Genomic DNA, 12245 nt, shown 5'->3' on the forward strand with positions numbered 1-12245 from the left:
ATTAGGAGTGAGTATTCGATCGAATCGAATCGAATCGAAAATTTTCGAGTTAATTGAGTTTTCGAATCTCATTTTATCATCCTAACTTTATTTGAAGTTTTCTCGAATCGGGTCGAGTGAGATGGAATTCAAATCGAATCGAATCGAATATATTTGTTCGAGTTAAAAAATAATTTTTGGTCCTTGTAACTATTGTCACCCATCGTAATAAAATTTGACCACCTTAATCAAATTTTTTATTAACTTTCATCACCTCATAATTTATTTATTAATTTTTTATATACTGGTTAACTTCTTTGCTTGCTTAGTTGTTTCAATTATCTTCAGATTTTATGGCATAATTAATAATTCAATTTTAATATAAATATTCAATATGACTAAACATTTCAATACTATAAATAATATAAAATGTGAAATTTAATTTAATAATATAAATAGTAGATATAAATAAAATTATTACTATTTATGCTTAGTGATTTTTTTTGGATAATTTTGATTTTTTCTTTGAGAGTAAAAGGTGAGAAGTAAAAGTTTAGGTGGAAAATAAAAAGTTTTGGGAATAAAAGTTTGAGGGAAAGTAAATAGAGGGAGTAAAATTTTGGAGGGAAAATATTTAAAAAAAAATTGGAGGGGGAGGGTTTGGGGTACATGGGAGGTGGGATGGGAAGAGAATAAAAGTTTTAGGGGAAAAGTGAGAAGGAGTAAAAATTTTGGGGGAAAATAAAAGGTTTTGAGAGTTTTGGGAGTAAAATTTTGAGAAAAAGTAAATGGGAGAGTAAAATTTTGGTGAGAAATAGATTTTGAGTAGATTGGGGGGTTGGGAGGGGAGAGGAGTAAAAGTTTTGAGGGAAAGTGGGAAGGAGTAAAAGTTTTGAGGGAAAAATAAAAAGGTTTGGGAATTTAGGGTAAAAATGTAAAATATTATAGTTTGATATTCGAATTATTCGAGTTATTCGAATTTGAAAACTCAACTCGATTCGAACTCGAAATTCGAAAAAAAAATTCGAGTTGATTCGAATAACTCGATTCGTTTAACTCGAAATTTGATTTTTTTTCGATTTTTTCGAGTCGAATCGAATTTTGCTCACCCTAATATAAATATGATTTTAGAAATAAGCACGTAAACAATGGAATGTAAAAGTAGTAGGTACAATTATAGTTGGTCCTGGTGACTTGTCCTCTGGTTTCAAGAATGTTTCTAAATTTTGATTTATAGCTTCAATCGATTTAATTAATTTAATTAAAAATTTATTAAATTTTTAAAAAGTTAAAAATAATAATAAATTAGAAATTTAGTTCAATCACTCAATTTTATTAATTTTTATTCGATTTTTTAATCAATCGATTTAAAATTTCTCTTCTAATATGTTTTTCAATTAGTTCCTAATATGATAAGTCCGATTAGGTTCAAAATTGGTTTTGAAATTTTTTTTAAGTTTAATTTTTAATATAAAACCTATATTTATACATAACCTTTCCTCGCCCTTAAATTAAAGAAAAATTACGCTTAATTATACTCGAATTCATATTATTTTAATTGTTATAAAAATAATGATCTTAATCAAACTAAATCTCAATTGACAATATTTTCAAAAAAAATCCTCAAAAACGACAAGTTTTTTTTATACCCATATTTTTTTTAAAAAAATATTGATTGGGTTTGATTTTATAATTGATATTAAGTTAAAATATACTTAAGTTACTGTATTTTTTAAAAGTTTAAAATGTAATCTTTGTACTTATATTTTTAGGAATTTAGTTTATTTACTTTTCAAATTTCAAAATTCAAATCCAATGGTTAACATTATTAAATTTATTTTATCAAATTCAAGTTCATTACATATCATTATTTTTGTAGTTACAAGGCTATCAAGTGAGTATTTTTTTTCTTCAAAATATCACACCAACAAATTTAACAAAAACAATAACAGTGTTAACAATTAGACCTAAATGTTAAAATCTAAAGAGTAAAAGACTAAATTCTAAATTTGTGAAATGCAAGTGAACTTATGACATATTTTAATCTTGATATTAATGCATGTAATAAATTTATAAAAAGTTTCAAACATATTCATAATATTAAATTATGAATTTATATATTTTTAATTTATATTTTTATAATATTTTAAAATAAAATGTTTTTTTTTTCAAAAACCTATACACTCCTTTTAAAATTTGCTAGTATGGTTTACTCACACTTCGCGATGAATTGATTATTTGTTTGTCTCAAATTATAAAGTAAAAATTTGAAGACTAAAGGATACTCTAAGTCCCTATAAATTTTGTATATTTAGAATTTAGTCCCTACTTTTATTCTAATAATTTAGCCCTTCTACTGTAATAACTCATTTTTCAGTGGTGCCAAAAATAATGGTTTTGGAACCTCATTTTCGGATGATTGAATCAATAAATATCATTCATTAATATTTATGAGTCTATTATAGTGTTACATTGATTTTTGGCCTAATAATTTTATTGAACAGTTAGTAATTAAGGTACAATGACTAAATCATAAAAAACGTAAAAATTAATTGCTATTGATTTTTATTAGTTAAAAGGCTTAAATAAAAATTGTTCAAGGATTTAAATAGAAATTAGTTCATAATATATTAGTATGGATGCTTGGTGTATGATTTTAACAATTGTTTTGACAAAAAATAAAGATAAATTAATGAAACTAAGGCATTAATTAAAAGAAATAAAAGTGAAAAGAAAGAGAATGAGTTTCATTCTATCTCCTCCACCAAATATCACCATTGAAGGAAGAATTGAGAACTTCAAAAAATCCCCTAGCATTCGGCCCTTGCATGTAAGTGAATTTAAAATCTTTTTTTTTGTAATTTTTATATTTTTTATATCGTTATTGTAATGGTCTGTTTATCAGTGGTGTCGAAAATAGTGGTTTCAAAACCCTCATTTTTTATAATTGAGTCAATAAATATTATTTATTAGTATTTATGAGCATGTTATAATGTTATATTAATTTTTGGTTTGATAATTTTATTGAACGGTTAGTAATTAAGGTATAATGACTAGATCGTAAAAATCGTAAAAGTTAATCGCTATTAATTTTTATTTGCTAAAATGGATAAATAGTATTAGATTAAGGTTTAAAATGGAAATAAGACCATTTTAAATTAGGTGGACGGTTAGTGCTTAAAATGAAGTGAATTTTTAAGTTAAATAATAATTAAAATTTAGTTAAAAGTGAAAAGAAATAAAAACAAAAGAAAGTTGACATCTTTCTTTTATCATCTTCATCACCGTTTGCACTAAAAAGAGAAGGGAAGCCATTTTTTAGAGCAAGAAACATTCAACCTTGGTGCATGTAGGTTAAACTAATTTGTTTATTGTAATTTTTATGTTTTTGAGATTCTGAAAGTTTGATTTAGTTAGTCCAGGGATTAATTTGTGAAACTTTTAAAGTTCACAAAAGTTAAAATTGTTGAATATTGAAGCTTTTGGTATTAAATCGATAGGTTTTGAGCTTAGATATGAAAAATGAATAGTTTGTAAAGTGAAAATTGTTAGTTTTGATCATAAGGACCAAAGTGCAATAATTTCAAATTTTAACATGAAATTTCTATAATTATAAGTATTAGAGGACTGTAGAAGGATGAAATTGAGATTGGTTTTGAAATTGAAGCTCAAATTTGAAAGTTATGACATTTTCGGTTTTAAGGACTAAATTGAATAAAACATAAAAGCTAAAAGAATTTCGGTAAATGAAATTGAACTGATATACGATGATAGTATGTTGTTGTGGAATGTTTGGAATTGATAGTTTGAAATTAATTACTATATAGATCGAGATTTGACTTAAGTCGAGGATAACCGAGAAAAAAGCAAAATTGTTGATTAGTCCCTGCTGTGAATCTAATATGCTAATTTTGTCAGGTAAGTTCATATGGTATACTTATGTTTTGAACCTTATATATATGTTATAATGTGAATACCTATAATAGTAGTGAACTTTGATTTATTTACAATTTAGTACAAAAAGGGTGAGATTTGGATTAAATTGAAAACAGATAACTATGAACTTGTATGTGGAAATTACCTTGATAAAAATTTGTAAACGTATCTTACACATGGTTACTGGTTGAGTTTCGATTATACCGAGATCTAGTATTTGTTGTGGACTCAAAGATACATGTGACACGGGTTTAGCCTAAACTGGTAATCTGTTGTCATTTTAAAGGTTTAGCCTGAACTAGTTTACATGTATTTATAGCCCTGACCAAGCTATTTGATGTGTCAATATAAGGTTTAGCCCGAACGGGTAACTTGAAACAATTGTATGCTCAACTCAAATGAGCCTCTAATGAAATTAATACCTATGTAATTGGGTTGTTTACTGAGTTTCATCAGGTAATACGATTAATATGAAAGGTGAAAACAAAATGTGTTGTGCCAAATGCTCAAAGATATCATAGTGAAGGATCTAATGACAAGTTTGAATATATGTATATCTACGAATGAGATGTGGTTAGATTGAATATGAATATAACTCAGCTTGTTGTATCGTGCTTTGATGAATTAGGTAAACTTGATTATTCATGTTGAATTTTACTTATGTACTTGTTATTTGAGGTAAGTTAATTGTTATTTAGATATGAGCTTACTAAGGGATTCATAATGCTTACCCATTCCTTTCTCTTTTTGTAGATTTTGTCTTTTGGAATGTGCCAATCGGATCATCAAGAAGCTCGTACTATCAATCTCCTGATTTAGTAGATTATTAATCATTTAAACTTGGATATATAGGGCATGTACTTAGGAGTGTCAAATGAATTGTAATGTCAAATATGTTTGAATCATAGTGAACATGAACACTTAAGGTAATGACATTTTGATCATTTTCATAGTTTCATTATATTATGTGAATATACATTTGGAATGTCATGTTATGAGGAATAGATGAATGGTATGAAATAACATGATTTGGTTGGATGATTTACATATAATATTGATGTAAGTTGGTGCCAAGTGATGGCATATTGGTTAGTGGAACTTAGGATCATTTGATGATTATATGTATTGTGCTATAAATGATTTTGTGCAGGTTATGATTATGCCTAAGGCACCATTTTAGGTATCATTTGCTTGAGCATGAGTAAGTACTAAAATGTGATGATTTTGACCTTTTCGGCATTAAGTATCCATACTAAGAGTATCGGTACTTAAACAAATGAACAGTATTTTAAAATGATAGAATGTAATGACTTGTTAGTCAGGGGTGTCAAAAAACGTATTTTCGGGACTTCGTTTTCGTAAACTGGACCCGTAAATAGTTTTATTAAATATTTACAAGGCCAGCTTAATAGCTAATTAGTTTTTGGATTAGTAAATTTCGTGAAAGTAAGAGTTATTAAGGTACAGGGATTAAATCGAGTAAGAGATAAAAGTTGAATTATAGATTGAAATAAACTAAAAGGGCTAAAGTAGCAATTATGCCACTTAATTAATGTTAGTAAACAGGTGGCCGACTATGGGCTTAGCAAAATGCATGAAAATATATATTTAATATATGGTAACTTTAATGTATATATATTATAATAAAAATAAAAATGAAAGACATAATAAAAGAAAAAAAGGTGGAGACATGCAAATTAAACAAAGGAAAGAAAAAAAAAAGAAAGAAAAGGAGAAGAAGTGCACGACCTAAGGGGGTTTGAAGTTCAAATCCCATTTAGTTAGTGCAATTTAGTCTATATACTTGTAATTTTTACGTTTTTGGAATCCTGACACTTAGGGCTACCTAACCCATGTTGTAATTTTTAGTATTGTTCAAGATTTTAGATGTTGACATTGTTGAATAGTTTAAGTATTAGGGATTAAATAGATAGATTTTTAAGTTAGAAATGGAAAAGAACTAAATTGTGGAATTAATTGTTGATTTTGAACAATAGGAACTAAATTGTGAAAAATTTGAAATTATGGGATCGAATTGGAAAAGAGGAAGCTAAATGTGGTCTAGAGTGAAATTAGTATAAAAATACGAAGTTAATTTGTAAAGGTTAAAATTAGTCTCGGTTTAGGGACTAAATTGAAAAATAAGCAAAATATAGTGTGAAAATTGAAATTTAATGTGAGTTGGAATGTGTAATATTAATTGATTTAATTTTTTTATTCCGTAGCTAACATCGTACCGAAATCCTTGAGTAAAAAGGAGAAATATAAAATCGACGATGAATGGCTTGAAAATCACGGTTTGTATTTCTATAATCCGAATTAAGTAGTAGATTATTGCATATATAATTGTTTGCATATGGTAAGCAATTGAGGTGAATACTTTGGTACATGGGAATTGAATTAAATTCATAATTGAAATGAAATGGATTGATTTTGTATATTATGAAATATATTGATTATGAATATATGTGTATTGAGAAAAATGTGATTATTGTCAAATTGAATATATGCTTATATGTGATGATATATATTCATGAAACTGAGACATTGGTTGTATTGAAAAGTGAAACGAATCCCTATTAATTGTATCAGGTTGAGTCGGATATAGATGGCATGCCATAGGATAGGAAGAGTGTAATAGCCCGTTTTTAGTGAAATCGAAACAATGGTTTCGGGACCACAAATCTGAAGTTAGAAAATTTATTTTATTATTATTTTATTTCCTACAACATGATATAAATACCGTATAAAAATTTTGTTAAGAAATTTTACCACGTTTACATGCTCAATTTGATAAAAAGGACTAAATCGCGTAAAGTGCAAAAGTTGAGTTCTAATAGCTAAAGGTATTAAATTCCTATAGAACTTTAAAGTGGAAGTCCTTATGTGGTAATTATTCCATAAATGAGTTAGTGGAAGATATTGGCTTGGCAATTTTGAAATTTGGTTTAATTTTAAAGGTTAATTAGGTAATTAAGTAATTAAAGTTATAATAAATAAAACCAGACAAATTGTCATCTTCTTCCATTCTTTTTCAACCGAATATCAAAGAAAGAAAATTCATTTTTGGAAGCTAAGGTTCGGCAACTTTGAATGCTCAATTGGTAAGTGGTTTTTGTCCTGTTTTTAATGATTTCTATGTTTCCGGGATCGTTGTAGCTTAGTTTAGCTAGCCTAGGGACTAATTTGTGAAACTGTTAAACATTAGGGTTTTACCATTGATGAGTATATATGAGTTTTGAAGTTTTATGATAGAAAATGAATGGTTGTTAGATAAACAACTTTTGTAAAAGAATTTTTAGTGAAATTGTCAAATAAGAAATATTCATGGTGAAATTGTGGAATAATTGAAGTATAGTGCATGCTAAGGACCTATTTGATATTCGACCATAGTGGGTTGTGGTAAAATTGTGTAAATTTCCATTTTTATGAACTAGGGACTAAATTGTAAATAAATTAAAAGTATAGGGAGAAAATGAAAATTTTGCCAAAATATGTGTTGGACTAAATTGATTGAAATATATATTAAATTGAGTTGAATTTATTCGTATAGACCCAGTTAGACCTCGTACGAAGTTAGATCGAGACAAAGAGAAAATCTCGGATTAATCGCTTCGTATCTACGTATACTCGTCGAGGTAAGTTTGTGTAATTAAATTGAGTATTTATTTTTTAATTGAATTATATGTATGTGATTTGTATAATTGCCATGAAAAAAAACCGATCGCATATCTGACAATGTATGACGATTACCAAGTCCCGTTTGAACCTTTGAAATTTGTAGGATACAAATGACATGTCATTAGGGATTACCGGTCTCAGCTCGTATGAGCTTTACCGATTTCAGCTCGTGAGAGCTTACTGATTCTCAACTCATACGAGCTTACCGATTTCAGCTCGTGAGAGCTTATCGATCTCAGCTCGTATGAGCTTACCGATTTACAGTTCGTAAGAGCATACCGATTCATAGCTCGTATGAGCATACATGTACAGGAATTGACAGATTATAGTTTAGCACACTATGTGTGAGCTAACCTGAGTATCCAATGATATTCTAAATGGTTCAACAGGCAATGTTCTATTATGAGATGATAAGAGTTCGATACGAAGTATCATAAGTATTTACATGAAGTACATGGAAATGATTTTACATGATACATATATATATGAAATGGATGATATATGTATATGTAATTTGTTTAATTATTGAGCTCATCCATGATTATTGGTTCATATATATGGATTTACATGGCTAAAATGGTTGGTATATATGTGCTTAGGCATTTGGCCAAAATGTGTTGGAATATGCTTTGTACTTACCTATTACTTGATTAAATAGTAAGTTAGATTCTAAGTTATACAAACTTACTAAGCTTAAATGCTTACTCTATGTATTTTCTGTATTTTTAGTGAAACGGAAGCTCATTCAGGTTGGAAGCTTGTCGGAGCTATATCACACTATCCATTGGCTCACTCGATACTTTCAGTTGGTTTAAGTTTGGTTATAATGGCATGTATAGGTTATTTTGGCTAATGTTGGCCTATATGCTTTGTTGATATTTTGGCCATTTGTTTGGCTTATGTTTTGGCATTTTGATGATAGAATAAGTCTAGTATATGGTATGTAAATATTTTCTCTCTAATGGTTGATGAATAATTAGTATGGTTGAATTATGGGAGATGAAAATTATGGCATGATTATACATATTGAATATGTTCTTTGTGATAGGATGTAATTGTGGTAAATTGGTGCTTTGGTGCAAATGATTTACATGGTCATTTGATGCTAGTTGTACATTGGAGTTTTGGTACCGAATGGTATGTTTTGTTAAGTGATCTACATGGTAAGTTTTGGTGCAAGTATGCATATATGTAAGTTGAACAATTGGTTATATTGAACACATGATTAGTTATGTCTATAAAGTGTTATTTGAGGTGCCAAATGGCATATTGGTTGTATGTGATCATACCATTTGTATAAGGCTTGATTATGCTTGTCTTGGATGCCTTATTATAGCTTGTGTATATGTGCATTGTTGGGTGTAGGTACATACCAAATTGGGTGAGAAATATGGCTTGTAAAATGACCTATTTTCGTTCACACGAGCAGAGACACAGGCATGTGTCTCAGCTGTGTGTGATACACGGTCAGGTGACACGGCCGTGTGTCCCCTGTAGCTTTCAAAAGGTTGCAAGTTAGGCTGTTACATGGCCTAGCAGATAGCCTGGCACACGGGCATGTGAGGTTACTTCGAAAGGTACACGGCCTAGCACACGGGCTTGTGGCTTGGCTTTGTGGCCCAAGTCAGTGAGTTACACGAGCACGGACACGGGCTAAGACACGATCGTGTGTCCCTATTTCGAATGCCCACACAACCTGAGACACGGACATGTCTCTTGATCGTGTGAGTCACAAGACCTAGCCATACAGTTGTGTGACCCCTACAGCTTTGAAAAATTTCAATATTTTCTGAAAAATTCTATGAGTTTTCGATTTAGTCCTGACTTGTTTCTAATGCTTATTTAGGGCCTCGAGGGCTCGCATAAGGGACAATATTTATAATGTTGATTGGTTTTGATGTGATTATTATTATGTTATGAAATGTTTGAAATTTTTGTCCGTTTTATTTGAAATCTCAGGAATGCTCCGTAACCCTGTTTCGACGACAGATTTGGGTTAGAGTGTTACAAAAAGTTCAGGGATTACTTCGACCTCGACTCAATGAGACATTGGGTGCCAATTTGCTTCGATTTAACCGATGAGACACTAGGTGTCAATTTATATAACACTGGGCGCAGCTATTACTTTGGATTTATCCGATGAGGCACTGGGTGCCAAACTGGTGTGTTGGTTGGATTCGTGTATCCGTCCAAGTCTGTGTCGTGTTAATAGGGGAAAGTAAAATAATAATTTATGTGATTGATATTGAAATGACAAAGATCAGAAATGAATATGAGATGAGAAAATATTGAAATGAAAAATATGATAAATGAATATGAGATAAGAAAATATTGAAATGGAAAATAGGAGAAATGATTACGAGATGAGAAATGAGATATGAAATGATGAACTGAGATGTGAAACTTGAATGAGTTCAAGTATTGATCAAAGATATGAATCATGCCATTGCATGAGATGATGTATTCAAATGTTAAATGAAATGCCATTGATATATACTTACATATTTGAACATGTGAAAATCTTAGTAGATGTGAGTAAGGAATGAGCAAAAATTATACTATTAAATTGAAACACATGAACATAGTTTACTTGTTGCATTTTGCATTTTAAATACTTACATCAAGTTTATGTTATTCAGATTATAGAAATACCACTGAGTTTTACTAAGCATGCGGTTTTGTTTTCGGTGCGCAAGCTAGTTACTGTCCAAATTATTGTCGACTTAGCATCAAATCACAAATCCCGAGCTCAAGTGTGGTGATTTTTTATTTTGTAATGGCATGTACCTAGAGAGTGTTTTGTTTATATCATTTATAAGAAGTTGTTAACTTAGTTGCTAGTGAAATGATGGTTAAATGTGTATATGGTTGTGGTTGAGGCTATGTTGGTATGCTGGCCTAGTTTATATTTTGTGTATGTGATAATTTAAAGTTTGGTAGCTTAGCATAATGCTTGGTATGTGCTTAGCTTCATATTTGGTAACTTTAGAAGTTTGAAAGTTAGTTCAAATATGGTGTGATATGAATGAAAGTCTTGAATGTTTGATGTGTTGTTGATGTATTTTAACATATAAAATGTTGTACCAATGAGGGTACATTTTTTAGGCATATTAGGTGATGAATTTGGTATATTTTGGGCATGTTTAATAGTGTTTTGAATATGTTAAATAATTGGTAGTTGAGTTGCTTAGTGCCCAAGTAAGTAAGAATTGGTAAACTTGAGTTTTAAGGTACTTTTAGGTGTACATGGCCTGGCCACACAGGCGTGTGTCACACACGGGAACACACATGGGCGTGTGACCCAAGCCAGAGAGTTACACAGCTTGGTCACATTGGTGTGTGACCCTTGAAATAAAAAAATTTGTAATTATTTCCTAAACTTCCAGAATTGTTTCAAATTAGTCCCTACCTATTTTAAACTATTTTTAGGGTCCCGTAGACTCGTAATAAGGGATGTAAAAGTAAATTTTACTCTGAATTGGGGTGGATTAGCAAGCCTAAATTAAGTGCATTCCACTAACATCATCGAAGATAAATTAAAAAGATAATCATAGACGGAGTACAGACTAATACTCTGATGCTAATAATTGGATAGTCTTATATGTATTCGAATTTTGACATTCTAAAAGGGATAAATAGTGATAAGAGTGTAGACAGTGAAAGACTAAATTTAGCAAAGTATAAATACTGATAAGAGTGTAGACAATAGAAGACCAAGTTTAGAAATGCATAGCATAATTATTATTCGAATGTATAAGAATATAGCATGAACATATTCGATTGTCGTGACCTGCCCCTACATATTATAATGTTATTAGTTAGTTTATCTGTTGATTATGATTGAATTAATTGTTTGATTCGTTAGTAATGCTTGTGACCCTAATTCAACGACGAAGAGGGGTTAGGGGTGTTACATTTAGGAATGCTAATTTGGTATCGATACCAGTATAAAGTATCGATCATTGATGATAGGTATATTTCAAAAAATGGTATCGATACAAAATGACTTGTTTCAAATTTTGAAATTTGGCAGAATGCCAAAACGGTATCGATACTGAATTTTGGTATCAATACTTTTTACTCAGATTTTCAAAAGTTTTCAATACGGTCCTTTTTCATGCTTGGGTAAACTTTAGAGCTTTTGTAAACTCGATTTAGACTCGGTTTGTTTGTATTTCACATTATCCTTAATATTATGACATGAATTAATATGCATTTCAATTTTGAATCATGATCTATTTTGGTAATTATGGTAGCATCTCGTAACTCGGGTTCAGCGACCAAGCCGGGTGAGGGTGTTACATTTAGTGGTAAAAGAGCTATGGTTTATTCGATTCTAGGACTGGATGTAACGTGTGTTGAGTCTTGAAATACATGTCATGATAACTTGTGACAATGTGATGCTTTTGATCTGATCTAACCCTGATTTTCATAGAGATATACCATGTTGGCCGAGTCTAATTGTGACGTACCTGATGAGGTAGACAACAAAGTTCTAGCTTCCAATCAAGGAGCAAGTCATAGTATTCTTGTTTCTTAGATGCCTATAAGTGAGGAGCGAAGTGCATTCTTTCCAGATGATGAATGAGTGGTTTAACTAATTTATGTGGGCTAAACTTATGGCTCCGCAACCTCAGTCCCCTATTGTG

The sequence above is a fragment of the Gossypium hirsutum genome, chromosome D08 (genome assembly GCF_007990345.1).
Source record: "Gossypium hirsutum isolate 1008001.06 chromosome D08, Gossypium_hirsutum_v2.1, whole genome shotgun sequence".
Taxonomy (NCBI): domain Eukaryota; kingdom Viridiplantae; phylum Streptophyta; class Magnoliopsida; order Malvales; family Malvaceae; genus Gossypium; species Gossypium hirsutum.